Genomic DNA, 26,812 nt, shown 5'->3' with positions numbered 1-26,812 from the left:
ATGGGGGTTGAGTATCTATCACGTGCTTTTGAGCAGTTTTGTGATGAGCGGGGTATTAAACGTCAGTTGACCGCCACTTACACCCCACCCCAGAATGGTATGGCTGAACGCATGAATAGAACCATTCAGGAAAGGGTCCATAGCATGCTTAGCCAGGCCGGCTTACTGCAGCACTTTGGGGTTGAGGCAGTTACTACTGCAGTGCATCTCATTAACAGGTCGCCTAGCAGTGGCATTGACTTTCAGGTTGCAAAGGAGGTATGGGTAGGCAAGCCCCCCTCTTATGATCATTTGTGTGTCTTTAGATGTGAGGCATTCTACCATGTGCCCAAGGACAAACGCAATAAGCTGGACCGTAAAAGTGTCAAATGCATTTTCATTGGCTATGGAGATGCAAGAGAGTGGGTTACTGTCTATGAAATCCGCAAGCGCGATAAATGATTCGCAGCCATGATGTCATCTTTCATGAGGACAAAATGCATATGCAGCCTGAGAAAGTGGTTGAGGTATGCAGAGTTATCTTTCAGGAGGAGCCACCTGCTCCCATTCAACCCGCCGCTCCACGGCCAGCTAGATAGTGTGCAGCATCACTTGAAGCTCATGGCCCAGATGTTAGACATGCTAATGTTAGACAGGATGTCAGTCAGGCAGCAGAGCCTAAGTTGAGGCGTTCTACTAGAGATAGTTGACCTCCTGACCGTTTTGCACCCTCTATGGATTATGTACTGGTTACAAATGCAACCTGAAAGTCAATGCCATTGCTAGGGTCTTTTCTCCTGTGGTCAAGATGACCACCCTACGCTTAGTCTTGGCCTTGGTTGCACAGCTTGACCTGGACTTGTACCAGATGGATGTCAAGATGGCTTTTCTACATGGGGACTTGCATGATGAAATTTACATGGAGCAGCCTAAGGGCTTTGCAGACCCTAGTAGGGAACACCTAGTGTGCAAGCTAAAGAAGAGTCTATATGGCTTGAAGTAGGCACCTAGGGAATGGTATTATAAGTTTGATGCATTCATGCAATCACAAGGCTATAGCCGCAATGCTATGGATCTGTGCTTGTACATGAAGAAAGCCCGTGATAGTTCTTTACTGATTTTGGTACTCTATGTGGATGACATGCTTTTAGCAGGGACATCTCATGAGGAGCTAGATGCTCTTAAGGCTTAGCTCAAGAAGAGCTTTGAGATGAAAGATCTGGGACATGCCTCTCATATACTTGGTATGTGCATTACGCGCGATAGATCTCAGGGGACTACTCTATCTGTCACAGAGGAAGTACATTCATAAAGTCCTTGAGCGCTTTCGCATACAGGATGTTAAGCATATTGATTGTCCATTACCTTCTCATGTGAAGGTTTCACAGGTAGATTGGCCGTAGACAGATGAGAAGAGGGCCGAGATGGCCAAGATTCCCTATGCATCAGTCGTGGGCAGTCTTATGTATGCCATGATAGCCACCCATCCATATATAGCTTTTGTAGTTGGGGTTGTGGCACATTATATGGCTACACCTGGCAAGAAACATTGGGATGCCGTAAAGGGTATCATGAGGTACTTGAATGGCACAGTAGATATGTGTCTGCTATGGCAGCTAGGATACAGGAGTTATGGGGTAGACTGACTCTGATTATGCAGGACATGTAGATAGTAGGAAGTCCACTTCTGGCTATATGTTCACTTATGTTGGAGGGGCTATCTCTTGGATGTCCAGGGCGCAGAAGTGTACGGCTCTTTCTATTATAGAGGCCGAGTATATTGCAGCCACAGAGGCTTGCAAGGACTGTTGACCTTGTCAAGATTCTGACTGAGCAGAATCTTGCAGACTTGCTCACAAAAAGCCTCACTATCGAGCGCTTTGCCTTCCTTAGGAGATTGATGGGCATTGGATGAGATGACGTCTTTTTGCTCATCCTGTTGTACATGTGTATATGTTGTCCTGTCTTTTCTTTTTCTCTCTCACTGGGACAGATTCGCCTTTAAGTGGGAGGTTGTTGGGGATAAAGGTGCCTCCGCCTTGTCGCCCATGTATTACTACACTGACAATACCTGCCATTGCACACTACAGGTGGTGGGCGCCCATCACAGTCACTCATTCTTTATTATTTTAGTGACAATTTAAATAAAGGAAGGCCCGGCCACACATTGTGGTTGTTGGAGTTCCCACTTTTGAATCTCTCTCTCTCTCTCTTTGCTCTTGCTCTCCATCCGCCATAGCTCTTACCGCCAAGCTTCTTCCTCCTAGATTCCACTTCCCTTTCACTTCTGCACCATGGACATCCAAGAGACAGCACCTCCAGCATGGGTGAACACATAGCTAGAAGTGGACTTCCTACTATCTGCATGTCCTACATAATCAGAGTCAGTGTACCCCACCACTCCTGTATCCTGGCTGCCATAGTATATGTACATATCTGTAGAGCCCTTCAGGTACCTCATGATACCCTTCATGGCATCCCAATTCTTCTTGCCAAGTGTAGCCATATAGCGTGCCACAACACCAACTGCAAATGCAATATCTAGACGAGTGGCTGTCACGGCATAAATAAAATTGCCCACTGCAAATGCATAGGGAATCTTGGCCATCTTAGCCCTCTGCTCATCTATCTGCAAACAATCGACCTGTGATACCTTCACATAAGAAGGTAATGTATAGCCAATAGGCTTCACGTCTTACATGTGGAAGTGCCCAAGGACTTTATGAATGTACTCCCTCTGGGACAAGTAAAGAAGTCCTTGATGCCTATCACATCTAATGCGCATACCAAGTATGTGAGAGGCCTATCCCAGATCTTCATCTCAAAGCTCTTCTTGAGCTGAGCCTTAAAAGCATCTAGCTCATCATGAGCTTTCCCTGCTAATAGCATGTCATCCACATAGAGTGTCAAAATAAGCAAAGATCCATTAGAGGCTTTCTTCAAGTACAAGCACTGATCCATAGCACTACGGCTATAGTCCTGTGACTACATAAAAGCATCAAGCTTATGGTACCATTCCCTAGGTGCTTGCTTCAAGCCATAAAGACTTTTCTTCAACCTACACACTAAGTGCTCCCTACCAGGCTTTGCAAAGCCCTTGGGCTGCTCCATGTAAATCTCATCAGGCAAATCCCCATGTAAATTTTTTTTCTTGATATCCATTTGATACAAGTCCAAGTCAAGCTGCGTGACTAAGTCCAAAACCAAGCGGAGGGTGGTCATCTTAACCACAAGATAAAAGACTTCATCAAAGTCAACTCCATGCTCCTATTTAAAACCCTTAGCAACAAGTGTTTCCTTATAAGCCGGCTTGGGGTGCCCACGGGTACTCTTCAACTTGTACACCCAAATACATGGCAGAGCCTTCTTACCACTAGGCAAGGAAACCAAATCCCAAGTCTCATTCTTATGCAAGGAGTCTATCTCAAACCGCATAGCCCTCTCCCATAAGTGACTGTCACCCTTGCGCACAGCCTCATCATAAGTGAAAGTCTCTCATGCATCTGTAACCAAGACATAATGCATCGAGGGCTAAAATATGTCAGGGGGTGTCTATCTCTAGTAGAACGCCTCACTGTGGCTCTGTTGCCTACTCAACATTCTATCCAACACCCTGGCCATGTGTACCAACTATTGCTGCATTGAGCATCCATCTCTTCATTCTTTTCATCCACTGCACACCCTTTGATTGGAAAATCATCCAAGAAGGGCATTGTCAATTGTGGTATAAAATCCTTGAGTACCCTATTCATAGCATTTGTCATGTGTGCCACTTAGTTTGTTGCACCCTATGGGAGAGTACACATCTGTACTAATCCCAAGGGAGTCTTCATGGTTGTGATATCCCTGCTTTCAATTGCAAGCTGAAATTGATTATACCCCAAGTAAAGATCACGGAAAGAATAGATCACTCTGCCTGCAAAAGCCTCTGCAAATTCATCAACCATAGGACATGCACCCACATTTATTATGGTCACTTTATTGATCGGTTGAATGTCTTGAATAAATCTCAAAGCCCCATTCTTTTTGGGCACAGTAAACCAATGATTTGAATATGGGGATGAAGAGGGCTCCAAGATCTTCATGCGAATCTTTTCATTTAGCAAATCCATCAGCTTTGGCAAGTAAGCTTTAGGCACTGGAATAGGCCTCAAGTTCCATGGTACATGTGGCACAGTAAATATGACCATAGGAGAGACAACATTTGGATCCACACAACCTATTTCACTTGGCTGAAATGCAAATGCCTTTCCATGCCTAGCCAACATCTGAATAAAACAGTGTTTCTCAGTAGGCAAAAGAAACCCTTCTATACCAACTTTCTTCCTATAATGTTTCACATGTAAACTGATGACCTATATCTTTAGGATCTCGTAAGCTTGGCTGCCTTGACACTTTTTCATACAAACCCTCACTCTCTAGTAGAAGTGGCAAAGAAATTGGTTTCACCTTTTTGTTAACTGTCTTATACTTTGTCTCCACAAGTGCTTTAGCCCATTGTAATCATTCCTGCTAAGCAAACAAAGGTATAACATCATACATGTCCAAAGAACATACTAACAACACTCTATTTTCAGCCTCATTTTTTGCATGTATAGTTGTTGAAATTGTAGCCATAGTGTCATTAATATTCAGCCCATAAAAGATTCCTAAAATGCCTTCATTTTCAGCTAACAATCCCAATGCTCTCAATTCCTTAGTAGCTCATTTCATAGATATGCGTTCCGCCTTGCACATAGCTTCCATAAGCTTAAACCAACATGAACTGTTTGTTGTAAATTGAGAATAATCAATAGTAAATATATAATCCTCTGAACAACACTATTGTAGCCCTGCATTACAACAATGCTTAATGAAAATCCAGGTCTTTGAATTCCCTTGCATTTAGAGCCAAAGGAGACTCTCGAAGTGTATCCTGATTTCTACCGGTGATTCCCAACCAGTTATGCCACGAATGTCTTGCCCTACATGAGACATTTCACTATCAGTGACCTTTCTCTTTTTAGCTGCATGTAAAGCATGTGTCCATATTTCATCCTTTGGACCAACCATCACTTGGTCATGCATTCTATCCAACTATAGACCAAAAGTAGAAGCATGTACCATTGCATAAGCATTTCGAACTTCCAAGTCTTCCAATAACTTCTGCATACCTCCCTTTCCAAAATTCAAAGCAAGAGGCAATCCCATTTCTTGTGCACGGATCTTACCATCTTTCCAAAAGATGAGCTATCGTGCCAAGGCCTCCTGATAGGCAACACAATCCTTTCTCTCATAAACTATCACACCACATACATCTTTTTCCTGGCTTAGAGGCTATTGCCCGTCCCCTTTCCTCTTGTCCTTTTTCATCCATTTTTGCAAACTTCAATTGAAGATCGCGCATGCCTTTGATCAATTCATCTAAGACATCTTCCCTAACAGAGGGAACAATAGCAGGTACAACCATAGGGTTAGCCATAGGAGTAGGTGGCTTACTGGATACATCAACTGTCTTGCCCATAGCAGTGGGCAAGCTAGAGACGTGCAATCTTTCTCTTCTTCTATGCTTCTCACAAGTGTAGTAACACCTTCCTTGACATGTATCCACTCTGTTTTCAGACCTATCTATGTAGTCTGATCCTCCAGTAAATCATGAAGCTTCTCTTGAAGCTCAGGATCAGCTATGTATAGAAACAATTCAATTTTCTGCCTTGCAAGAGCTTGCTGTTCTGCAAGATCCAACTGCACAAATTGACTTTCAAATTCTCTTAACAATTCTATAGCCACAAGAACCTTATTGGGTTGTAAAACCCACTCCTGAAAAGTGTTGCGTGTAATCAACTAGTATCTTCAATGTAAAATTCTTCCTTGAGTGTCTTCTTGAAAGCTACCCAGCATCCTGCAAGTATAATTCAGTAATCCGTGCTTTCAGTTCATGTACAGTAACACATATAATATACCGGCTCCATGCAAGTTGAGCCACCCCAAATAATTCCATCTTCTGAGCATAGGTATGTACATATGTAGATACATTTCTACCATTGAATAACTTTACCTCACACTCAACTACTTGCAAAGCATTCATCACAACATTTTCTGTTTGAGCAAAAGCTTGCATCACCTGTTGTTGTTGTTGTACCTGCATACGCATATTCATATTTTGCACCAACTGTTGCAAAACATCACTGGAGATTGTGTTCGAAGGTTCTCCCATCTTGTCTTTCCTTCTTCTGATGACCTTTCACGTCAAGTTCACCAATGTCGAAGGGGTTTTTGTCGAAAGGTCGAATCCATTGGGGATCAGAGAGGTAGAAGGAAGTAGAGATAGGAGATGGAAGAGAAGATAAAGAATACACAAGAGGTAAACACAATAATAACAAAGCACAATGAATCAAATCAATATGTATTGAGAGAACCTAAGATGCTTTGTCTGGCACTACTCAAAAGCACTCTCTAGGCACTAGATCTCCTGGAGCTTCCTCGTAGAACAAAAACGTGGATCAGAAATAACATCTTCTTCTTTGCTACTCGGAACCCAAATCTGATGGCTTCGTTGGCTCCGGAAGGGGGGTAAAATCACAGGACACTCGATCATAGATCTCCCAGATCACTTCTTCTTCATCTTCTAGTTCAAACTGCAGTTTTTAGCTTGTCAACAGCAGTCGCAAAGCGCGCAATTTCATCAATCTGTTTATTTTATGAAAATCCCATAACTAGCTGAAAAAGCTATTTGCTTTTTGCATGCCATCGTAATCTAGAAGCTTTTTTAACTTTTTCAAAAAAAACAATAAATAATATAAAAAATAGGCTAAAATTATCCAAAAATCTAATATTTTTAGATAATCCATATCACTCACACTAGTACTAATGACTCAGATCACATTGACTCTCTTGATCAATAAGAAAGTCGGATGATAATGCATTCCAAAGTTTTTCACATAGTAGCACGACAACAGACATCGAGCAAACACCTAAGCATGTGAAATGAATTCGTGAGTAAGCCGGCACACCCCCTGTGTAATAGGGCAGAGTGTACACAACACTGGAAAGACCTGACACAAATAGGTGTATGCTCAGGAAGTGCAAAGCCCAAATCAACCCAAATACATCTGTGAGAACCACATCATATCAACCATGCAACATCCAAGTGAAGATCCCAGTCTCAAGTATTCGAATGCTCAAGTAGCATAAAACTCCTGCTTAATGTCTGTCAAGTGTATCAAGATGCTCCCATTGGCATAAAAGTTGTAAATATCAAGCAAAGAAGCTCAACAAGGGCATATGATAGCACCAGTGCCAGAGGATCCAAGATCAAGCATCAATAAGACCTCATGAGCATATAGACCTTGTAGCACCCATACATAGCTTCCATAGACATCAAGTACATCCAAACTGTAACTCTGGCGAGACAAGAAATAGCCAAAGTAAAATCCGGGCAATCAAATGTCAAGCCAAAGCAAGGCTCAATAGTATCCAACTCCAAACAATGTAATAGGCATGTAGTAGTCGCATAGGCCAAGCATGTCAAGACCGGTCAGACATAAGCAAAGTACATGCCATAAGTACATCAAAGTTGGAGATCCAAATGCTTCCGTGACATATAGGCATCATCCGAGGATAATCGGGCATCAAATGACTATCACATCTATCTATAAAGATCAATGACATGGCAAATGAGCTTTAGCCTTGAATATTCTAGCAGCAAATAACCTCTATAAAATTGAAAAAATCAGTGCTCAAACCAAGCTCAAATCGATAGGCAAACCATAGGCATACATTCCCTGACATATAGGCATCATCTGGGGATAATCTGGCATCAAATGACCATCACATGTACTTGTAAAGATGAATGAGAGGCTGCTGCCCTATTTATGATAGTCTTGGGACTGTTCAAACAGTCCATGGCTAAGCTAAATGAACTCCAAGCCCAAAGCCAAGTGTCAGGAGGCTTCAACAAGCCAGAACCAAGTGCCAGATAAAAAAAATGAGCTAGAGGCTACTGTAAATGTCTAGGACAGGTTGAAATCAGGCCTACTACTATTTAGTCAGCCAAGAGAAGCTCAAGATCAAAGCCCCAAGTCATGTGGAAGTGCCCAAGCTCAATACCAACTACCGGGTGGTCTCAATAGACCATAAACAAGTGCCAAATGGGTGAGGAGCTTTTGTAGATCATTGTCATTCTGGGAAAAACATATGTCAACATGGCGTGATTGTGCAAGCTATAGATATAGGGCTGGGGGGCTTCTACGAAGATTGCAAGTGGTGGGGAGGGGGGGACTAAGGGGCCAAGGAAGGCCACAAATCAAGCCAAGTAAGCAACCAAGCTCTCCAATGGCTGCCACAAGCTCAAACCCTGCTGTGAACCTGCGAACTGAAAACTAAGTGAGAGAAGAACTCCCATACCTCGTGTCGATGCCAGGAAGCACTCGCAAAGGACCAGCTCTGATACCAGTTGAAAGGTGAGAAGGATCAAAGCTTGCTTGAAAGAGCTATGGTGGGAGAGCAAGAGCAAGAAAGAGAGAGAGACCGAATGGGAACTCCAACTATCACAATGTGACCGGGCCTTCCTTTATTCAAACTATCACTTAAAGAATAAATAATAAAGTGATGGTGATGGGCGCCCGCCAGCGGCAGTGTGTAGTGGCAGGTAATGTTAGTGTAGTAATACACGGGTAGTGGCTAGGCGTAGGTACCTTTACCCCCAACATGCATATGAGCTTGTACAGGTCATATCACCATCTCTTGAAGCCTACCCAACTCTAGCTTCATGTCTGCCAACTCCTGGCCCTAGTTGACACTCTTTCCCTTGTCTTGGGTACATTGGGTGGATCTTTCACTAATGGTCGTAGCCCTTTTTGAGGTTCTAGAGACAGTGGGGAGATAGTGTTGTCTTGGATTGTGGGTCTCGAGCTCCTCTCCTTGAGTAGGTCATCCACTTGTATGGCTTCTTCAAAGACCCTAGCTAGCACATCCCTTTGTAGGGTTGAGTTGCTCAACAAGGCCTTGTAAAGCTCTTTGCTTTGGATTGTGCTTATGAATATAGTGGAGATTGCTCATTTTGCTAGGTTGCTCTGCGGCGGATGGGATTCTCTTAAAGAGACTTTGGACGTGGGTGACATACACTTGGATATCCTCCTTGTCCTTTTGACTAACATTCATCAATCTAATGATGAGGTTGTCATAGTATCCCACCTCAGAGAATCTTTTGATGAAGAGACTCTTGAGGTTATCGAAGTCATTGCATTCGGCATTGTCTAGACTAGTGTACCACGTTTGTCCTTTGTCTCCTAGGCAAAGTTCGAAATCTTGTGCATGTTGAACAAGGTTCATGTGAGTCCGTTAGCCTCGCATACTTGCTCAAACTACTCTACAAAGCTATACGGGTCATTGTCAAGCTGATATTTGTCAAATTGCTTAACAACCATAAGTATCTTTGTCTGGCTCCTAGAATTTAGGGTGATTCCTAGTCCTACAGCAACAAAGTTGCCATGGCTACTCTGCTCTATTCTGAAACCATGTTGTCTAAGAGTCGCTTGGTGAGAAGCTTGCTTAGCGTAAGGTTGGCTTCTAGTACTCTCTCCATCTCAGCATTTTTTCTTGTCCTATTTTGGTTGGCGAGTACTAAGACACATTGGACTTCACACATTTCTATGTCTCGCCTCAGTTTTTGAGCTCATTGCTCTTGGTGATAGGCAGCTATGCTTTGCAGTGCTTTCCCTGCCAACCTTCTCTCCTCCTTTAGATCGTCGGCTGTATGATGTTCTCGGCTAGTCTACCACAATGCTCCATTTTGATTTGCAGGTCATATGAGGTCATCAGTTGCTGGATGTCAACTTTTAGGAATTCTCCCAAGTCAAGCTCATCATTTTTTGGGTTGGCTCTAGTTCTTGACATGTTGTTGGTTTCTTGGGCAACTAGGGTGTCCATCATATTGATCATGTTAAATAGAGCTGCATCCCTAATTATGCATGTCATTGTTGCTCTTGAAGTGGCTCGACGATTGAAGTCTCTCAGTGTTTGACGATTGGTATCCTTGGCCACTATTTGATGTTTAGGGTCTTGTCCTATTAGTGGGTTCGTTCAGCTTATTTTATCTTGTGTGAATTCCTTGTTATATAAAACAATCCTCAATGTTACGAGCACTCAGCTGCTAGTGGTGTGCTCCTCAAAGTGTGCTGTGTGGAATCAAGCTTTCAACATTTTTAATGTGCCTCAAATGTTTAGTTGATACAGTTGTGCGAATTCAGCGGAAATAGTACAGCGCAGTACACTCTTTTTCTGATCCTTTCATGTGGGCGACAGCCACTCTAGCTGGTTCATTTTGGTCTCTATGACATTCTAAACATGTGATCTAAGGGGTAGTAGGTTTGGTTAGTTATTCCGTGTCTCTATCGGGACACCATCTTGAGGGTTTATGCTGTAGTCTTTTTCTAGGTCATTAGATCATGATTTGTGAGTCTGGTGGCTCTATGGGCCATTCCATGCATTTGGAGGTCTACGGGGTGTTGTCTAGATTTGGGCTTAGCCTTTGCCTGGCTTGGGTGGATCCAATTTGCTAGAACCTTGCTTTTGTGTAGTCTATTAGAGTGCCTAACTTGGACCGTGTCCGAGTCTAAGCGGTCCTATCCGAGTGGCCCTGTCTAAGTCTAAGTGGACTGTTCAAGTTCAAGTGGCCTGGCACTCAATCGTCCGAGTCCATATGGATGATTGTCCAAGGCCAAATTAGGTCTAGAGTTCGAGTTCGAGTCTTAGACTCGGACACTTTTGTGGTTGTCTGAGTGGACTTGTAACTCAGATTGTTCGAGTAGTAGTGGGACTCAGACGACAGTGGAATCTATCCAAGTGCAATGTCAAAAGTTCCAAAATGACAAGAATCGTGACGAATCTCACACGCTGTCGTGACACTGCGTGCCCACCTCACTGTGAACTTGAGGGTGAAGTTTTTCTAGGAATTTGATCTCATTAGTAAGCGTCATTAGAAATTTGTTTTCCATTGTGTGTATCTTTTTGTTTGCATTTTGCATGACACACGAGCACATGTAGATAGATAGGCACATTTTCTTCAGAACACCATATTGGGGAATATAGGAATTTTCCATAAGTTTGGGACATGTGGTCAAATCTTTGGGTTTGTCATAACATGAACACTATAACTCCAAATCAAGCACTCTATGGCTCAATAGATTCCATTTTGCGCTTTCCAATGATAGGTCATATCATATAGTTTTGAGAAACTTATGGGCATGTTACCTGAGTGCCACCTTTTTAGTATTCAAAAAATGGGAATTGAGAGGTTCCCAAACTCACTAATATTGTGTTTCAGTGCATTCATAATTTTTGTATGGAAATCATTTGATTGATTGCATCACATGGATCCAACATTGCATATTTTCTCGAATCATGAGAGAACGAGCACAAAGTTCTATTTCAAAGCATATTTTCTTGTTAGGGCACAATGCATGAATCAAAGCAGGAAGTGATGATAGTGTAAAGCTGACAATCGGGAGAGGAAAACTATTTGCGATGAATCAAGATTTTACTCACATCCTAGCAACAATCCATGGATTACCAACTATGTATTTTGGATAAGCTGTCCCCAGGAGAATACTTAAAATCATGAGCACTTGAACGAAGGCTTCTTAATGGTGTGCCTTGCTAATTAAAAATTGATAGGATTGTCATATGATCATGAGAATATTAGTGGAGGAGTGTTGTATTGCTAGGGACTTCTGAAACTCTATCTCTAGTGCAAACATCAACGGATTTATTGAACCCTCTTTCTCAGCTACAAACATTGTTTCCAGACATGGATTGAGAGTTGTTAGAAAATGCACTTGAATGGAAACATTCTAGATACAACCATAAAGAGTCTCAATGAGCTTTGTCTAACATCACATCAAAGAAATTTGATGAACCACTTTGCTGAGGTAAATGCCACCATCAACTGCCAATCTTGAGATTTACTTGTATGTGAAACTCGAGCAGCTCCTACAGAAGCAGGGGAGAATTCTGATCCAAAGCCAACCTTACTGTTTCATAATACCGAGTGGGTTTATGTATTTCTACAAGTAATACTAAGTGTATCCAATTTAGATGATGCTAGGGATTGTGCAGCAAGGGTCTTGTTAAAGACTGTGATGGCTATACTGATGGATCAATGGGGAGATGCAAAAGGAGCACAAGGAACTTTTGATGAACGTCTAGATATGAAAAAAAAAAGAGATTTCCTACCTAATTTTTGAGATTGTGTTCGAAGGTTCTCCCATCTTGTCTTTCCTTCTTCTGACGACCTTTCACATCGGGTTCACCAATGTCAAAGGGGTTTTTTTCAAAAGGTCGAATCCACTGGGGATCAGACGTAGAAGGAAGTAGAGATATGGGATGGAAGAGAAGATAAAGAATACACAAGAGGTAAACAGAATAATGGCAAAGCACAATGAATCAAATCAATATGTATTGACAGAACTTGAAATCCTTTGTCTGGCACTACTCAAAAGCACTCTCCAGACACTAGATCTCCTGGAGCTTCCACGTAGAACAAAAATATGGATCCGAAATAACATCTTCTTCTTTGTTGCTCGGAACCCAAATCTGATGGCTTCGTTGGCTCCGGAAGGGGGGTAAAACCGCAGGACACCTTCTCACAGATCTCCTAGATCACTTCTTCTTCATTTTCTAGTTCAAACTGTAGTTTTCAGCCTGTCAACAGCGATCACAACGCACACAATTTCGTCAATCTGTTTGTTTTATGAAAATCCCATAACTAGCTGAAAAAGCTACTTGCTTTTTGCATGCCATGGTAATTTAAAAGATTTTTTAACTTTTTGAGATTTTTTTACAATAAAAAATATCAAAAATATGCTAAAATTATCCAAAAATCTAATATTTTTAGATAATCCATGTCACTCACACTAGTACTAATGACTCAAATCACATTGACTCTCTTGATCAATAAGAAAGTCGAATTATGATGCATTCCAGAGTTTTTCACACAGTGTCCACATAGTGGCACGACAACGGACATCGAGCAGACACCCAAGCATGTGAAATGAATCCGTCAGTAAGCTGGCATACCCCTTGTGTAATAGGACAGAGTGTACACAACACTGGCAAGACCTGACACAAATAGGTGTATGCTCAGGAAGTGCAAAGCCCAAATCAACCCAAATACATCTGTGAGAAACCACAGCATATCAACCATGCAACATCCAGGTGAAGATCCCAGTCTCAAGTATCCGCATGCTCAAGTAGCATAAATTGCTTGCTCAATGTCTGTCAAGTGTATCAAGATGCTCCCACTAGCATAAAAGCTGTAAATATCAAGCAAAGAAGCTCAACAAGGGCATATGATAGCACGAGTGCTAGAGGATCCAAGATCAAGCATCAATAAGACCTCATGAGCATATAGGCCGTGTAGCATCCGTACATAGGTTCCATAGACATCCAGTACATCTAAACTGTAACTCTGGCCAGACAAGAAATAGCCAAAGTAAAATCCCGGCAATCAAATGTCAAGCCAAAGCAAGGCTCAATAGTATCCAACTCCAAACAATGTAACGGGCATGTAGTAGTGGCATAGGCCAAGCATGTCAAGACCAGTCAGACATAAGCAAAGTACATGCCATAAGTACATCAAAGATGGAGATCCAAATGCTATGCAAAGTGAGCTCAAGCTCAACCAATGATCCAAGAGCAAATACAAGCTCTATGTCGATCCTAGAGAGTCACTACATCAATGTATACATCCAAGACATAGCCCGAATCCAATAGGCATATCCAAACATAAGCAAATGAGCTTTAGCCCTAAATATTCCAACAGCAAATAACCTGTATAAACTTAGCAAATCAATGCTCAAACCAAGCTCAAATCGATAGGCAACAAACCATAGGCATACATTCCGTGACGTATAGGCATCATTCGAGGATAATCGGGCATCAAATGACTATCACATGTACCTATAAAGATCAATGACATGGCAAATGAGCTTTAGCCTTGAATATTCTAGCGGCAAATAACCTCTATGAATTGAGAAAATCAGTGCTCAAACCAAGATCAAATCGATAGGCAAGCCATAGGCATACATTCCCTGACATATAGGCATCATCTGGGGATAATCGGGCATCAAATGACCATCACATGTACTTGTAAAGATGAATGATAGGGTGCTTCCCTATTTATGACAGTCCTGGGACTGTTCAAACAATCCATGGCTAAGCTAAATGAACTCCAAGCCCAATGCCAACCATAAATATTAGTGTCCAAACCCAAAGCCAAGTGTCAGGAGGCTTCAACAAGCCATAACCAAGTGCTAGATAAAGTAAATGAGCTAGGGGCTACTGTAAATGTCTGGGACAAGTTGAAATCAAGTCTACTACTATTTATACAGCCAAGAGAATCTCAAGATCAAAGCCCCAAGTCATGTGGAAGTGCCCAATCTCAATATCAACTACTCGGGGGTTCTCAATAGACCATAAACAAGTGCCAAATGGGTAAGGAGCTTCTGTAGATCATTGTCATGCTGGAAAAAACGTATGTCAACATGGCATGATCGTGCCAGTTGTAGATATGGGGCTGGGGGGCTTCTATGAAGATTGCAAGTGGTGGGGGGAGTCCCTAAGGGGCCAAGGAAGGCCACAAATCAAGCCAAGTAAGCAATCAAGCTCTCCAATGGCTGCCATAAGCTCAAACCCTATTGTGAACCTGTGAGCTGAAAACTAAGTGAGAGAAGAACTCCCATACCTCGTGTCGATGCCAGGAAGCACTCGCGAAGGACCCAGCTCTGATACTAGTTGAAAGGTGAGAAGGATCGAAGCTTGCTTGAAAGAGCTATGGTGGGAGAGCAAGAGCAAGAAAGAGAGCGAGACCAAATGGGAACTCCAACTGTCACAATGTGTGACCGGGCCTTCCTTTATTCAAACTATCACTTAAGGAATAAATAATCAAGTGACGGTGATGGGCGCCCGCCAGCGGCAGTGTGCAGTGGCAGGTAATGTTAGTGTAGTAATACACGGGTAGTGGCTAGGCGTAGGTACCTTTACCCCGAACATGCATATGAGGTTGTATGGCCCATGTCATCATCTCTTGAAGCCTACCCAACTCTAGCTTCATGTCTACCAACTCCTGGCCCTAGGTGACACTCTTTCCTTTGTCTTGGGTGCACTGAGTAGATCTTTTACTAATGGTCGTAGCCCTTTTTGAGGTTCTAGAGACAATGGGGAGATAGTGTTGTCTTGGATTGTGGGTCTCGAGCTCCTCTCCTTGAGTAGGTCATCCACTTGTATGGCTTCTTCAAAGACCCTAGCTAGCACATCCCTTTGTAGGGTTGAGTTTCTCAACAAGGCCTTGTAAAGCTCTTTGCTTTGGATTGCGCTTATGAATATAGTGGAGATTGCTAATTTGCTAGGTTGCTCTGCGGCGGATGGGATTCTCTTAAAGAGACTTTGGACGTGGGTGACATACACTTGGATATCCTCCTTGTCCTTTTGACTAACATTCATCAATCTAATGATGAGGTTGTCATAGTATCCCACCTCAGAGAATCTTTTGATGAAGAGACTCTTGAGGTTATTGAAGTCATTGCATTCGGCATTGTCTAGACTAGTGTACCACGTTTGTCCTTTGTCTCCTAGGCAAAGTTCGAAAGCTCATGTTGAACAAGGTTCGTGTGTGAGACCGTCAGCCTCGCATACTTGCTCAAACTACTCCACAAAGCTATACAGGTCATTGTCAGGCTGATATTTGTCAAATTGCTTAACAACCATAAGTATCTTGGTCTAGCTCCTAGAATTTGGGGTGATTCCTAGTCCTACTAGCAACAAAGTTGCCATGGCTACTCTGCTCTGTTCTGAAGCCATGTTGTCTAAGAGTCACTTGGTGAGAAGCTTGCTTAGCGTAAGGTTGGCTTCTAGTAATCTCTCCATCTCAGCATTTTTTCTTCTCCTATTTTGGATGGCGAGTACTAAGACACGTTGGACTTCACACATTTCTATGTCTCGCCTCAGTTTTTGAGCTCGTTGCTCTTAGTGATACGCAGTTATGATTTGCAGTGCTTTCCTTGCCAACCTTCTCTCCTCCTTTAGATCGTCGGCTATATGATGTTCTCGGCTAGTCTACCATAATGCTCCATTTTGATTTGCAGGCCATATGGGGTCATCAGTTGCTAGATGTCAACTTCTAGGAATTCTCCCAAGTCAAGCTCATCATTTTTTGGGTTGGCTCTAGTTCTTGACATGTTGCCGATTTCTTGGGCAACTAGGGTGTCCATCAGATTGATCACGTTAGATAGAGCTACATCCCTAATTATACATGCCATTGTTGCTCTTGAAGTGGCTCAACGATTCAAGTCTCTCAGTGTTTGACGATCAGTGTCCTTGGCCACTGTTTGATGTCTAGGGTCTCCTCCTACTAGTGGGTTCATTCAGCTTATTTTATCTTGTATGAATTCTTTGTTATTTAAAACAATCCTTAATGTTATGAGCACTCAGATGCTAGTGGTGTGCTCCTCAAAGTGTGATGTGCGGAATCAAGCTTTCAACGTTTCTAATGTGCATAAAAAATGCTTAGTTAATGCAGTTGTGTGAATTCAACAAAAATAGTACAGCGCAGTACACTCTTTTTCTGATCCTTTCATGTGGGTGACAACCACTCTAGCTAGTTCATTTTGGTCTCTACAGCATTCTAGACATGTGATCTAAGGGGTAGTAGGTTTGGTCAGTTATTCCAGGTCTCTATCGGGACACCGTCCTGAGGGTCAATGCTGTAGTCTTTTTCTTGGTCATTAGATCATGATTTGTGAGTCTGGTGGCCCTATGGGCCATTCCATGCATTTGGAGGTCTATGGGGTGTTGTCTAGATTTGGGCTTAGCCTTTGCCTGGCTTAGGTGGATCCAATTTGCTAGAATCTGGCTTTTGTGTAGCCTATCCGAGTGCCTAACTTGGATCGTGTCCGAGTCCAAGCGGTCCTATCCGAGTCCCGCCCTCCCTCCCCCGAGTGGCCTTGTCTAAGTCTAAGTGGACTGTTCAATTTCAAGTGGCCTGGCACTCGATTGTCCGAGTCCATATGGATGGTTGTCCAAGGCCAAATTAGGTCTAGGGTTCGAGTTCAAGTCTGAGACTCTGACACTTTTGTGGTTGTCTGAGAAGACTTGTAACTCGGACTATTCGAGTAGTAGTAGGACTCAGACGACAGTGGAATCTATCCAAGTGCAACGTCAAAAGTTCCAAAATGCCTAGAATCGTGATGAATCTCACATGCTGTCGTGGCGCTATGCGTCCACCTTACTATGAACCTGAGGGCAAAGTTTTTCCCTAGGAATTTGATCTCATTAGTCAGCGTCATAGGAATTTATTTTCCATTGTGTGTGTCTTTTTGTTTGCATTTTGCATGATATATGAGCACATGTAGATAGATAGGCACATTTTCTTTGACAATGCATTCATAATTTTTGTATGGAAATCATTTGATTAATTGCATCACATGGATCCAACATTGCATATTTTCTCGAATCATGAGTGAATGAGCATGAAGTTCTATTTCAAAGCATATTTTCTTGTTAGGGCACAATGCATGAATCAAAGCAGGAAGTGATGATAGTGTAAAGCTGACAATTGGGAGAGGAAAACTATTTGCGATGAATCAAGATTGTACTCACATCCTAGCAACAATCCATGGATTACCCACTATGTATTTTGGATAAGCTATCCCCAGGAGAATACTTAAAATCATGAACATTTTTGAATGAAGGCTTCTTAATGGTATGCCTTGCTAATTAAAAATTGATAGGATTGTCATATGATCATGAGAATATTAGTGGAGGAGTGTTGTATTGCTAGGGACTTCTGAAACTCTATCTCTAGTGCAAACATCAACGGATTTATTGAACCCTCTTTCTCAACTACAAACATTGTTTCCAGACATGGATTGAGAGTTGTTAGAAAATGCACTTGAATTGCATGGAAACATTCTAGATTCAGCCATAAAGAGTCTCAATGAGCTTTGTCTAACATCACATCAAAGAAATTTGATGAACCGCTCTGCTGAGGTAAATGCTACCATCAACTGCCAATCTTGAGATTTACTTTTATGTGAAACTCCAGCAGCTCCTACAGAAGTAGGGGAGAATTCTGATCCAAAGGCAGCCTTAGTGTTTCATAATACCAAGTGGGTTTATGTATTTCTACAAGTAATACTAAGTGTGTCCAATTTAGATGATGCTAGGGATTGTGCAGCAAGGGTCTTGTTAAAGACTATGATGGCTACTGATGGATCGATGGGGAGATGCAAAAGGAGCACAAGGAACTTTTGATGAATGTCTAGATAGGAAAAAAAAAAAGATTTCCTACCTAATTTTCGAGATTGTGTTCGAAGGTTCTCCCATCTTGTCTTTCCTTCTTCTGACGACCTTTCACATCGGGTTCACCAATGTTGAAGGGGTTTTTTTCAAAAGGTCGAATCCACTGGGGATCAGAGGTAGAAGGAAGTAGAGATATGGGATGGAAGAGAAGATAAAGAATACACAAGAGGTAAACACAATAATGACAAAGCAAAAATGATGAGCTTGACTTGGGAGAATTCCTAGAAGTTGACATCCAGCAACTGACCCCATATGACCTGCAAATCAAAATGAAGCATTATGGTAGACTAGCAGAGAACATCATATAGCCGATGATCTAAAGGAGGAGAGAAGGTTGGCAAGGAAAGCACTGCAAAGCATAGTTGCCTATCACCAAGAGCAACAAGCTCAAAAACTGAGGCGAGACATAGAAATGTGTGAAGTCCAACGTGTCTTAGTACTCGCCAACCAAAATAGGACAAGAAAAAATGCTGAGATGGAGAGAGTACTAGAAGCCAACCTTACACTAAGCAAGCTTCTCACCAAGTGACTCTTAGACAACATGGCTGCAGAACAGAGCAAAGTAGCCATGGCAACTTTGTTGCTAGTAGGACTAGGAATCACCCTAAATTCTAGGAGCCAGACCAAGATACTTATGGTTGTTAAGCAATTTGACAAATATTAGCCTGATAATGACCTGTATAGCTTTGTGGAGTAGTTTGAGCAAGTATGTGAGGTTGACGGTCTCACACGAACCTTGTTCAACATGCACAAGCTTTCGAACTTTGCTTAGGAGACAAAGGACGAACATGGTACACTAGTCTAGACAATGCCGAATGCAATGACTTCAATAACCTCAAGAGTCTCTTCATCAAGAGATTCTTTGAGGCAGGATACTATGACAACCTCATCATTAGATTGATGAATGTTAGTCAAAAGGACAAGGAGGATATCCAAGTCTACGTCACCCACGTGCAAAGTCTCTTTAAGAGAATCCCATCCATTGCAGAGCAACCTAGAAAATGAGCAATCTCCACTATATTCATAAGCGCAATCCAAAGCAAAGAGCTTTACAAGGCCTTGTTGAGAAACTCAACCCTACAAAGGGATGTGCTAGGTAGGGTCTTTGAAGAAGCCATACAAGTGGATGACCTACTCAAGGAGAGGATCTCGAGACCCACAATCCAAGACAACACTATCTCTCCACTGTCTCTAGGACCTCAAAAAGGGCTACAACCATTAGTGAAAGATCTACACAGTGCACCCAAGACAAGGGAAAGAGTGTCAACTAGGGCCAAGAGTTGGTAGACATGAAGCTAGAGTTGGGTAGGAGGCTTCAAGAGATGATGACATGGTCCATACAACCTTACATGCATGTTCGGGGTAAATGCACCTACCCCTAGCCACTGCCCGTGTATTACTACACTAATATTACCCGCCACTACACACTGCCGCTGGCGGGCGCCCGTCATCGTCACTTTATTATTTATTCTTTAAGTGACAGTTTGAATAAAGGAAGGCCCGGTCACACATTGCGATAGTTGGAGTTCCCATTTGGTCTCTCTCTCTTTCTTGCTCTTGCTCTCCCACCATAGCTCTTTCAAGCAAGCTTCGATCCTTCTCACCTTTCAACTGGTATCAGAGCTGGTCCTTCGCGAGTACTTCCTGGCATCGACACGAGGTATGGGAGTTATTCTCTCACTTAGTTTTCAGCTCACAGGTTCACAGTAGGGTTTGAGCTTGTGGCAGCCATTGGAGAGCTTGATTGCTTACTTGGCTTGATTTGTGGCCTTCCTTGGCCCCTTAGGGACCCCCCCCCCCCCACCACTTGCAATCTTCGTAGAAGCCCCCCATCCCCATATCTACAACTGGCACAATCACAGCATATTGACATACATTTTTTCCAACATGACAATGATCTACAAAAGCTCCTTACCCATTTGGCACTTGTTTATGGTCTATTGAGAAACCCCCGGTAGTTGATATTGAGCTTGGGCACTTCCACATGACTTGGGGCTTTGATCTTGAGCTTCTCTTGGCTGCATAAATAGCAATAGACTTGATTTCAACCTGTCGTAGACATTTACAGTAGCCCCTAGCTCATTTACTTTATCTGGCACTTGGTTATGGCTTGTTGAAGCCTCCTAACACTTGGCTTTGGGTTTGGACACTAATATTTATGGTTGGCATTGGGCTTGGAGTTCATTTAGCTCAGCCATGGATTGTTTGAAGAGTCCCATGACTGTTATAAATAGGGCAGCACCCTATCATTCATCTTTACAAGTACATGCGATGGTCATTTGATGCCCGATTATCCCCAGATGATGCCTAAATGTCAGGGAATGTATGCCTATGCCTTGCCTAACGATTTGATCTTGGTTTGAGCACTGATTTTCTCAATTTATAGAGGTTATTTTCTGCTAGAATATTCAAGGCTATAGCTCATTTTCCATGTCATTGATCTTTATAGGTACATGTGATAGTCATTTGATGCCCGATTATCCTCGGATGATGCCTACATGTCATGGAATCTATGACTATGGTTTGTTGCCTATCGATTTGAGCTTGGTTTGAGCATTGATTTGCTAAGTTTATACAAGTTATTTGCTGTTGGAATATTTAGGGCTGAAGCTCATTTGCTTATGTTTGGATATGCCTATTGGATTCAGGCTATGTCTTGGATGTATACATTTATGTAGTGACTCTCTAGGATCGACATAGAGCTTGTATTTGCTCTTGGATCATTGGTTGAGCTTGAGCTCACTTCGCATAGCATTTGGATCTACATCTTTGATGTACTTATGGCATGTACTTTGCTTATGTCTGACTGGTCTTGACATGCTTGGCCTATGCCACTACTACATGCCCGTTACATTGTTTGGAATTGGATACTATTGAGCCTTGCTATGGCTTGACATTTGATTGCCCGGATTTTACTTTGGCTATTTCTTGTCTGGCCAGAGTTACAGTTTGGATGTACTTGATGTCTATGGAAGCTATGTACGGATGCTACACGGCCTATATGCTCATGAGGTCTTATTGATGCTTGATCTTGGATCCTCTGGTACTCGTGCTATCATATGCCCTTGTTGAGCTTCTTTGCTTGATATTTACAGCTTTTATGCCAGTGGGAGCGTCTTGATACACTTGACAAACATTGAGCAAGCGATTTATGCTACTTGAGCATGCGGATACTTGAGACTGGGATCTTCACCTGGATGTTGCATGGTTGATATACTGTGGTTTCTCACAAATGTATTTTGGTTGATTTGGGCTTTGCACTTCCTGAGCATACACCTATTTGTGTCAGGTCTTGCTAGCGTTGTGTACACTCTGCCCTATTATACAAGGGGTGTGCCAGCTTATTGACGGATTCATTTCACATGCTTGGGTATTTGCTCAATGTCCGTTGTCGTGCCACTACGTGGATTCTGTGTGAAAAACTCTGGAATGCATCATCATTCGACTTTCTTATTGATCAAGAGAGTCAATGTGATCTGAGTCATTAGTACTAGTGCGAGTGACATGGATTATCTAAAAATATTAGATTATTGGATAATTTTAGCCTATTTTTGATCTTTTTTATTGTAAATTTTTTTGAAAAAGTTAAAAAAGCTTTTAAATTACTATGGCATGCAAAAAGCAAGTAGCTTTTTCAGCTAGTTATGGAATTTTCATAAAACAAACAGATTGACGAAATTGGGTGCGTTGTGATCGCTGTTGACAGGCTGAAAATTGTAATTTGAACTAGAAGATGAAGAAGAAGTGATCTAGGAGATCCGTGATCAGTTATCCTGCGGTTTTACCCCCCTTTCGAAGCCAACGGAGCCATCAGATTTGGGTTCCGAGCAGCAAAGAAGAAGATGTTATTTCTGATCCATGTTTTTGTTCTACAAGAAAGCTCTAGGAGATCTAGTGTCTGGAGAGTGCTTTTGAGTAGTGCCAGACAAAGGATTTCAAGTTTTGCCAATACATATTGATTTGATTCATTGTGGGTTGGCTCTAGTTCTTGACATGTTGTCGATTTCTTGGGCAACTAGGGTGTCCATCAGATTGATCACGTTAGATAGAGCTGCATCCCTAATTATGCATGCCATTATTGCTCTTGAAGTGGCTCAACGATTCAAGTCTCTCAATATTTGACAATCAGTGTCCTTGGCCATTGTTTGATGTCTAGGGTCTCCTCCTACTAGTGGGTTCGTTCAACTTATTTTATCTTGTGTGAATTCCTTGTTATTTAAAACAATCCTCAATGTTACGAGCACTCAGATGCTAGTGGTGTACTCCTCGATCAAAGTGTGATGTGCAGAATCAAGCTTTCAACGTTTCTAATGTGCATCAAATGCTTAGTTGATGCAGTTGTGCGAATTCAACAGAAATAGTACAGTGCAGTACACTCTTTTTCTAATCCTTTCATGTGGGTGACAGCCACTCTAGCTGGTTCGTTTTGGTCTCTACGGCATTCTAGATATGTGATCTAAGGGGTAATAGGTTTTGTTAGTTATTCCAGGTCTCTATCGGGACACCGTCCTGAGGGTCAATGCTACAGTCTTTTTCTAGGTCATTAGATCATGATTTGTGAGTCTGGTGGCCCTATGGGCCATTCCATGCATTTGGAGGTCTACGGGATGTCGTCTAGATTTGGGCTTAGCCTTTGCCTGGCTTGGGTGGATCCAATTTGCTAGAATCTGGCTTTTGTGTAGTCTATCCAAGTGCCTAACTTGGACCGTGTCCGAGTCCAAGCAGTCCTATCCGAGTCCCCCCTCCCCCCCCCCCCCAAGTGGCCGTGTCTAAGTCTAAGTGGATTGTTCAATTTCAAGTGGCCTGGCACTCAATCGTCCGAGTCCATATGGATGGTTGTCCAATGCCAAATTAGATCTAGAGTTCGAGTTCGAGTCTGAGACTCTAACACTTTTGTGGTTGTCTGCGTGGACTTGTAACTCGACTGTTCGAGTAGTAGTGGGACTCAAACGATAGTGGAATCTATCCAAGTGCAACATCAAAAGTTCCAAAATGACAAGAATCGTGACGAATCTCACACGCTGTCGTGACACTATGCGCCCACCTTACTGTGAACCTGAGGGCAAAGTTTTTCACTAGGAATTTGATCTCATTAGTCAGCGTCATAGGAATTTATTTTCCGTTGTGTGTGTCTTTTTGTTTGCATTTTGCATGATACACGAGAACATGTAGTAGTATTTTTGATAAGTTGTCCCCAAGAGGATACTTAAAATCATGAACATTTGAACGACGGCTAATTCTTAATGGTGTGCCTTGCTAATTAAAAATTGATAGGATTGTCATATGATCATGAGAATATTAGTGGAGGAGTGTTGTATTGCTAGGGACTTCTGAAACTCTATCTCTAGCGCAAACATCAACGGATTTATTGAACCCTCTTTCTCAGCTACAAACATTGTTTCTAGACATGGATTGAGAGTTGTTAGAAAATGCACTTGAATTGCATGGAAACATTCTAGATTCAGTCATAAAGAGTCTCAATGAGCTTTGTCTAACATCAGATCAAAGAAATTTGCTGAACCGCTCTGCTGAGGTAAATGCCACCATCAACCGCCAATCTTGAGATTTACTTGTAGGTGAAACTCGAGCAGCTCCTACAGAAGCAGGGGAGAATTCTGATCCAAAGGCAGCCTTACTGTTTCATAATACCGAGTGGGTTTATGTATTTCTACAATAAATACTAAGTGTATCCAATCTAGATGATGCTAGGGATTGTGCAGCAAGGGTCTTGCTAAAGACTGTGATGGCTACTGATGGATCGATGGGGAGATGCAAAAAGAGGATGGGCCACTGAAAGAACAGCTTGGAGTGTTGCTTCGAGACAATCAAATACTTAAACGGGCCGTCACTATCCAGCATGAAAGACAAGTGGAGCATGAGAGTTGCAGTGCAAAAGAAATTCAGGAGCTGAAACAAATGATTACTCAATATCAAGAATAAATCCGAAACTAATTAGAGCTTAGCAACTATGCTCTGAACTTGCATCTCCGTAAAACACAAGAAGGCATGAATGTGTGGGCATTTCCACCCTGATGGTGTTCTTGAAGGCTCGCTTGAAGGGAATGACGATGGCAATTCGACAGCATATGCTGTGGTGACGGGTTTGGAACGCAGGAGGGCGACTATTTCGGATGAGGACATGGGACGGCATCAAGTATGTATTCGAATGATTGGATGTGCAGGTTGTCATGGAGGTGACGACGAAAGATAACGGGCCGTGGGAAAGATGAGACGCCTTCTGGAGCAGACCGAATAGACATGCAGTCAAACCGTCAATTTGACCAAAAGTTGCATGGCGTGCTTCTGCATCAAGGTGATCAACGCAGGAAAAATGGCTCAGTCATGGCGATAGGAGCCGAACACAAGTATAATGGCAGCTACCATTGACGAAGAGAAGACGACTGCTGTTGTTGATGATATGGCAAGATTAATGGCAATTATTGAACGCAGATGGCATTACGAGAGGGTGACGAGTCGAATGATGACATGGCTCCCGTTGATCAGGACTGGACATAACGGCATATTCCGACTGGCATATAGACAACGGCCTGATCGGCTCTCGATAATGATCAGGGCAGGTGGCCGGCTCGATGTAATGGTGGCATCCATGTCCTTACATGCAGGCAGGAAGATAGTAGCCTGATCAATCGGGCGAAACAGGCAGCTTATAAGAAATTAGCAAATTGACAAACATGGCGGTTGCTGATTGACGAACCCTCATGGCAATCTGATTGACGAAAACGGCAGCGTTCGACACGCAATATGGTGACCTTATTGTCAGGACGGCAGCACATTTTCTTGATGATTGGCATAAACCAAAGCAACATCGTTTTCCTGTGGCGGCGGCAGGAAAGTTTAATAGCCTTAGGCTATTCACAAGACAAATCCTTTTAGGCTAAACGTTTTTTGCCTTAAACGAATCGTTTAGCTTTTAGAAAGCTAAAGGTATAAAAAAGCAAACACAACGTGAGAGTGGATGTAAAACCTATATAAAGAGGCATTACGGGTGCTCTCACCAGCTCGTCCTATTCCATGTGAAGCTTCTTGCTTCTTGATAAGAGGACATCATCCTATTCTTTGCAGCGCTTCTTGAATCTTTGTAGAGGCTTCTTGAATCTTTATAGAGGTTTCTCGAATCTTTGAAGAGGCTTCTTGAATCTTAATAAGAGATCTTTGCCTTACTCTACTTCTTCTTGAAAATTTTCTTGCATAGTGTTCTTGCGACAAGCAATTCTTGTGAAGGAGGGAACTCCTGTGTGTATTCCATGCAACAACGTGCCTTGACAATCTCTCAACTATGATCCTGGAAGAAATTATCCAACACAAAAACAAACTCAGAGCTTATATGCGGGGCTTGAAGGTGCGGTGGTGAAGATTGCCAAGCACAAAATGGTTTCTAGTCCTATAGTTCTCTCTCTCTATCAAGCTCTTTCTCTCAACTGGCTACACACAAATGAGCTCTCTCTTTTATCCTCTTGGCTTCTTAAACCCCTCTTTGTTTACGCTTTTACCTCCCCCTTCTCTGTCTTTGTTGTCTTATTGCCTTAAAGCTCTCTTTTCCCAGTTTTGGACCTATCATTACAACAAAGACCCTACTATGTGTTTCTCTATTTTCCTTGTTTTTCACTCACCTAAATGCATCCAAATCGCAAGCAACCAGTTACACTCCTCCAATCTACTTACTAAAATCCAAAAAACATAAAAACTTGTAAAGAAAATCAAATACCTCTTCAACTCCCTCGCTTTCTACCTATCTCAATTTTGAGGCATTGGATAGAACATTGAGGGATATTATGGAATGTGATATGCCGTTTGGAGGAAAAGTCATTCTCTTTAGTGAAAACTTTCATTAGATCCTGCCAGTGATGCCAAAGGGTAGTCATGAAGAGACAATTGATGCAACCCTTTGTCTCTCCTCTAGGGAATCATACTCATATTTAATGTTTATCTCAAAATATGCAAGTTTCAATGCTACTAAAAAAGTTAAATCCTATTATGGGCTTTTCCAATGGTGCAAGATTGATATGCAAACAGTTTCACAAAAAAGTGTTGGAGGTTGAAATTAGCACTAGAACTAATGTTGGTAATACTATCTTCATACATAGGATTATCTTTATCCCGATGTTAGTGGGGTTTCTCTTCATCATGCGTAGAAGATAATTTCGTGTTAGGCTAGCTTTTGATATGACTATTAACAAGTCTCAAGGGCAAATATTGACCTTCTTAGGGTTATACCTCGAGATGCTAGTATTCTCTCATGGACAGATATATGTTACTTTTAGCCAACTGAGATCTATTAGTTCCATAAAGGTTTTGTTAGAAGAGCAGAGTGTGAACACTCATTCCACTGCAAACATTGTGTACCTCTAGGTGTTGGAGAAAGGTAGATGAATTTATGTTCCGCCTTGGTAGTTTGATTCAAACAATTTTTATTTTGCATCATGTGAAAAGAATTATCACTATGCGAGTGTATTAAGAGATGTTTTAGGGTGTATCT

The 26,812-nt window shown here is 42.2% G+C and overlaps 1 pseudogene; it reads left to right on the top strand.

Moving 5' to 3' along the window:
* Positions 1-24,348, top strand: LOC148017037 (uncharacterized; annotated as a pseudogene).
* The last annotated feature ends 2,464 nt before the right edge of the window (positions 24,349-26,812 follow it).

Source organism: Lygodium microphyllum, chromosome 22, assembly GCF_053477565.2.
Source record: "Lygodium microphyllum isolate KBCC chromosome 22, Lygodium_microphyllum_v1.1.10, whole genome shotgun sequence".
Taxonomy (NCBI): domain Eukaryota; kingdom Viridiplantae; phylum Streptophyta; class Polypodiopsida; order Schizaeales; family Lygodiaceae; genus Lygodium; species Lygodium microphyllum.
This window is presented reverse-complemented; position numbering and strand designations above follow the sequence as displayed.